At 40.4% G+C, this 6,005-nt stretch overlaps 1 pseudogene; it reads right to left on the bottom strand.

Annotated features, from left to right (window-relative positions):
* Nucleotides 1–550: 550 nt before the first annotated feature.
* Nucleotides 551–1,196, bottom strand: LOC108281842 (annotated as a pseudogene).
* Between the last annotated feature and the right edge of the window lie 4,809 nt (nucleotides 1,197–6,005).

Raw genomic sequence — 6,005 nt, 5'->3', positions numbered from 1 at the left:
GTTATCTCTACCCCAAACCAATCTGCAAAGTACTTGCCTTTTTTTTTTTTTTTTCCAACTGAATTAGTCTCTTCTTACTCTCTTGGTAATCTCTTCCAGTTAACTACTTCCATTGTAGGTGATAAAATGTGTAAGGCTCCACTTCAGATGGTGGCACTGCTATGAGCATGCTCTTTCCCTTCATTGCAATTCACAATCAAAACGTTTGATTCTTTTTTATATTCTAGTCCCAGAAGTAGTTTCCACTGTAGAAGTTAATTGAAGAGTCTTATTCTTTCCAGTAGTAGCTTACAACCAGGCTCTAGCTTCTCCAGGGACACTACAGGATGAATTTAGTTTAAATACGTATTAAACTAAAAGGCATTCTCTCAAACGAGTTTAAATGAATTTTATTTTTAGAAAACCTACATGACATGTTTTTCTTAAAAACAATGTCTCCACTCCAAATAAATTATGGTCAAAATAAATGAAAAGCTCAAAGTGACATCAGTCCCATTTGTCTTAAGTTCTGGTGTTGTGTGGATGACAGGCAGAGGCCAGTTATGATGACAATTGACAGATCCAAAGTAATTGCCAAATTTGTTAACATTTTTCCATTTCTAAACCATCCTTAAAGAAAATCATATATGGGGTCACACCATCCTCACGGTAATCCAGTAGAGCAACCATGCCATCTGGATTCATGTTTTCACCAGTAAAGAACTGGTAGTTTTTTGAAATTAGCAAGAATGTGCTTGATTTGCTCTGCAGCCCCTGTCATAAAAGGTTTTACTCTTTCTGGTCTCTGTTCTTCAAGTTTGCCTTTGACTGATTTCATGTCATCTTTGACGTACTTCTTGTAGGCTTCTTTTGTGAAACTTGTTTCCTGCAGGTGATGGTTCATGACAATATCAACACCAGTGATTACTGTACTTTCGGTACCTTTGCCCTCAGGGCCTTCAGCGGAGGCATTTCCACCAATGAGGGAGTCATCAGTGTTACCTTCTATGCTACTGACCATCTTCCCCTCCACCTCCAGGCACAGCCTGTCCTCAATCTCACGGATCTTGTAGATGTTGGAGAACATCTCATGGTGGCTAATGAGGTCCCAGTAGATAATCATGATGGTGGCTGAAGACGACGGTAACATGCTACCACATGTTCAGCAAAAGTCTGCAGCTCAGAGCGAGCAGTGCTCTGGGGGAGGGGGGAGTGGGTGGAAAAGCAAGTACTTGCCTTTTTAATACAAAAGGCTCAGTTATATAATTACCAAAAATCACACAGAATTGTGAGAAAATTAATGCTTTTATGTCAGAGAGGTACCAACGAACCCAGAAAACATTTTGGCACTAGATTTTAAGTTTTGTAAAGCTTTTTCTCTGTAGGTCCAATGCTCTTCCACATTCTAAGGGTTGGACAAGCCTCTGAACTGATTAGTCTTGCACATTTCAAATAGTCAAATCCAACATTTAGTGAGATCCTGCACATCTTCATAGCTTTTTAGAATATATTTTCCTTCATTTTCAAAAGAAAATAAGCTTTATGTGTTTTCCCAGCTTAGCAAGGTTGGACTGATTGCTAAAAATAGCTTGGAAATAGGATTCCAGAGGCAATTTTGTTGAGAAGTAAGGACAGTTTTCAAGATGCAAGGCAGGACCATACCTAGGGTGTCAGGTTTAAAGGACATGTTCAGAAAGTTCTGCTCTTAATATCACCTCATTTGCATGGAAAGGGTGGGGCTTTTGGCTCTCATCATACACACCCGACAGTCCTGCTTGTACCCTAAATAGCTAGGGTTTTTTTTTTTTTTTTTTNAGATAGCATCTCACTCTGTTGCCCAGGCTATAGTACAGTGGTGTGATCTCGGCTCATTGCAACCTCTGCCTTCTGAGTTCAAGTGATTCTCCTGCTTCAGCCTTCTGAGTGTCTGGGACTACAAGTGCATGCCACCACGTTTGGCTAATTTTTTGTATTTTTAGTATAGACGGGGTTTCACTATGTCAGCTAGGATGGTCTCAATCTCCTGACCTCAAGAGATCCACCAGCCTTGGCCTCCCAAAGTACTGGGATTACAGGCGTGAGCCACCATGCCCGGCCCAATATCTAGGTTATTTTTAGAGAAGCAACAACTTCTCTAATAGCTATTCTCTCCATTCATGTCATGGGCTTCACACTCTTGGCTTTACCCCCACTTTCTGTGCCGGCTGGCTGGAAGTTGTCTTAAAAGGCCCTTTGGGATATTCAGGCCAAGGGTACCTCGGAAGGTCATCTTCTTAACTGATTCTTAACCAATCTCTGCCGTAACCTGTATCCTGGTTGATACCAGGGAGGCCTGCCACCTTGCAGAGTAAAATACTGCAGGCACTCAACATATAGCAAATGAGCTGAAATATGTAAATGTGCACTAAATATTACTGTTCTCACGTGTATGGGGGTCAGCTTTTCACACTGACCCCCAGCATGTGTGTACATGGACACTCATGCACATACCCACAGACACACAGACCTACCCCATCCCATGGGTCCTACTCTTCCCTCCAGTTTCACTAGGCCTGTTAGATAAACTGCTCCACATCAACACTCTGATAGCTGTTTCCAGCTTAATCAGTTAGTGTCCCTCCCCCTACCCAGCTCCTTATACTTTAAAGAGGGGCTTTGGAAGACACAATATGTTGTTTCTTTCTCTAATGGAAAGTTCAGGCTTTGGGGTTTGCCTGTAGGGAAAGAATTTGGCAAAGGAAGATCCTTTCTCCACACCCTACAAATCATGAGGCTTGGGTGACTGCCTACTCCCTTGACATAAAGCTGGCTCCAAGTCTAAACACACACACATATGGGGTCCAGCTGCCTCTCACTTTAGAGTCAGAGACTTGGCCTTCCTCTTGTCTTCACCAACCTACATTCCATCACCTCCTCATAGATCACTGATGAGAGCCATATGTTCAGAATTCACATGTACTGTGTTCATAATGGAAAACTCTAGTCAGACTTCTGCAACAGATATCTGGCTGTCAGCTTCGTTAAATTTCCCTGGACACAGAGCAAAGCCATTTGGCAATCATCTGTCTTCCCACATCTTATAAAAATAAAATAGTTTTTTGCACTTAGACTTCCTTGACTATAGATTCTGAAGACTTTTGTAAATACTCTCACAATCATATGATTTCTCTTTCATCTGTTTAGACTAATATATCCCTTTTGGAGGTGAAACTTAACTCTACGTTTCTAAATACATTTCAGTCTGTTCTCACATAGAAAGATACATACAATATATAAGTAGTGTGTCATTCGGTTGCAGAAACCTATATTCAAACATAGACAGATGTTTCCTCATCTTCTGATCTGTACCAATTTAGCACTTGCTTGCACAGTGTCTTATAAGCTCCTCTAATTGTTTCCAAGGTATTAAGCTGATCTTGCCAACCACACCATAACATACTTGAAGACCTGGTCCACACATGATACCCCTTAAACAGTCTGCAGAACCTATCACAGTGGGGAGCATACAGTAGGAACTCTATAAAGTGAATGGTTGGATCAAATTTTATCTTAATCTATTCTCATAAAATGTTGGGGAGGACATTTTTAAATAAATAAAATCAAGGCATATGTGTGGGAGGAGAGTTTGACTATCAAAGGAGAGCCAGAGGGAGTTTTCTGGGGACATGGAACTGTTCTGTATCCTGCTTGTGGTGGTGATGTGAATCTACACATATGTTAAAACTCATAGAATGCGTACTCACCAAAAAGTCAATTTTACCATATATTTTTTTAATTAAAAATATTAAAAATCAAAGCAAATAAATGTACACATTCTACTTTGCGTACTGTTCTCTCACCAATATAAATACTTGAGCTAACTCTGGTTTCTTATCCAGAATTGAGTAAAATCCTCCTTTCAAGTCACCCTGAATCTCTTAACTGAGAGTCAAGTTCCCCAAAACACTTTTTATATGTGGGACAGTCACACAAGGTTTTAGACACCTCTATCCTCTTTTAAAAAGGCTGACTTCTGAATCATACCAGAAGTTACAATATCCAAGCTGATCAAAGAAACTGAAGTTTAAAGAAGTCTATTAAAATGGCAGAGCCTAGACTAGAATTTATTCCATGCCCAGTGCTTTTTCACTGTACCACAGAAGTCAAATAATATAGGATTTTTCTACTTATGTGTTTACATCCTTCCTCATACCATAAAGAATTTGAGGCCACTTACATATATAACATATTAAATATAAATATTGGCTGGGCGTGGTGGCTTTTGCCGGTAATCCCAGCACTTTGTGTTTGTTTGGGAGGCCGACATAGGCAGATCACGAGGTCAGGAGTTCGAGACCAGCCTGACCAACATGGTGAAAGCCCGTCTCTACTAAAAATACAAAAAAAAAAAAAAAAAATAGCTGGGCATGGTGGCATGTGCCTGTAATCGCAGCTACTCAGGAGGCTGGGGCAGGAGAATCACTTGAACCTGGGAGGCAGAGGTTGCAGTGAGCCGAGATTGCACCACTGTACTCCAGCCTAGGCAACAGGGCAAGAGTCATCTCAAAAAAAATAAATAAATATATATATAAAATATTAACTAAAAATCAAGACAAGCAGAAAAAAAGCAACAAAGCCAGAGGCAAAGGTAAGACATCAATACTGAGGCCCATAGAGACCTGCATGGTTAGTAAAGTTCGGGCTACAAATTTGGCTCTGAACATCTTGGCAACCAAAGCAAAATCGTCATGTTTCCTCACGATCATTTACCAGATTTCTATTGTCCACAAAGACTAAAAGCATACCAGTTCCTCAGGTTAAACAAAGCTTTTCCCAGCACTTAGTTCTAAAATTTCTCATGTGGAATTGTATATGGAAGACACTGAATAATAAAATGTATGAAGTCTTCAACAATATCCTTACAATATATTTAACAAGTTCTATACGATTCTAAAAAACATCCTATAATAAATGTTTCTGGACCAAACAAGTAGTGAATTTACCCAATTTATTTCTCCTCTCTGAGCCTCAGTTTATCATCTCTGAAAATTAGGTATTGAACTATCTGACCTCCTCCTAAGCTCCCACCAGCCCTGACATTCTTTGACTCTGACTTCATAAATTAAATTTGTTTTTCCACCAATTTATGTAATTTCTTTCCATCTGTTTTTATTGTCTGTATATGTATGTATGCTAAATGTATCTTCAGTGGTCTGGGGCATTCAGTTTATCTTCCACATCCTCAGACAGAGTCACCCTCAAATATAGGTATAACAGGTAATTTGCAATCTGATATAATCATTTTAATAATTTTAAAAGGTATCCTCACAGCCCCACAGCACCCTCCCCCGATAAACAAATACATAAAACCTTTTCCACAGACCCTAATGCCTGAAATTGTGCTATTCCTTGGCAAAAGGGTATAAGAAAGGAAGAAAAAAATTATTATCTGCTATGTGTTAGATATGTTTACATAGATTATCTCATTTATTCTTCCCAACAATCCTGTGAGTTAGGTATTATTATCTCCGTTAAGATATAGGCTTGTGATGGATTTGTACACTGCCAGCCTACCTAAGCTGGAACTAGAATCTCTAGAATTCCCATCTCTGTTCCAAATAGGCTGGGTTAGCGTGGACCACCAGAGATATTTTGCATGAAACTTGGGAGGCAGAAGTGAAGCAGCTGCCCTCATCTTCGTAGACCCAGAAGATCAGAGGAGGGTACTAGGTGTGGTTGCTGCTTAGGTGTGTTGTCTCTTCTCTCCTGGCCCTCAACTTTGGCATGACGCATGTCTGAGCCCAAAGCAACTGCTAAAGTTCCTCTTTCAGCTTCTCTGATTTCCCTTTTTGTGTGGGGGTCGGGGGGTGGTTGGGGTAGTGGGGACAGAGTCTTGCTCTGTCACCCAGGCTGAAGTGCAATGGTGCAATCTTGTCTTACTACAACCTCTGCTTCCTGGGTTCAAGCGATTCTCCTGCCTCAGCCTCTCTAGTAGCTAGGACTCCACATGCCACCATGCCCAGCTAGTTTTTATATTTTTAGTAGAG

The sequence above is a fragment of the Cebus imitator genome, unplaced genomic scaffold (genome assembly GCF_001604975.1).
Source record: "Cebus imitator isolate Cc_AM_T3 unplaced genomic scaffold, Cebus_imitator-1.0 Scaffold232, whole genome shotgun sequence".
In the NCBI taxonomy this organism is placed as follows: domain Eukaryota; kingdom Metazoa; phylum Chordata; class Mammalia; order Primates; family Cebidae; genus Cebus; species Cebus imitator.
Note: the sequence above shows the minus strand (reverse complement) of the source record. Positions and strands in the feature narration are given on the sequence as shown.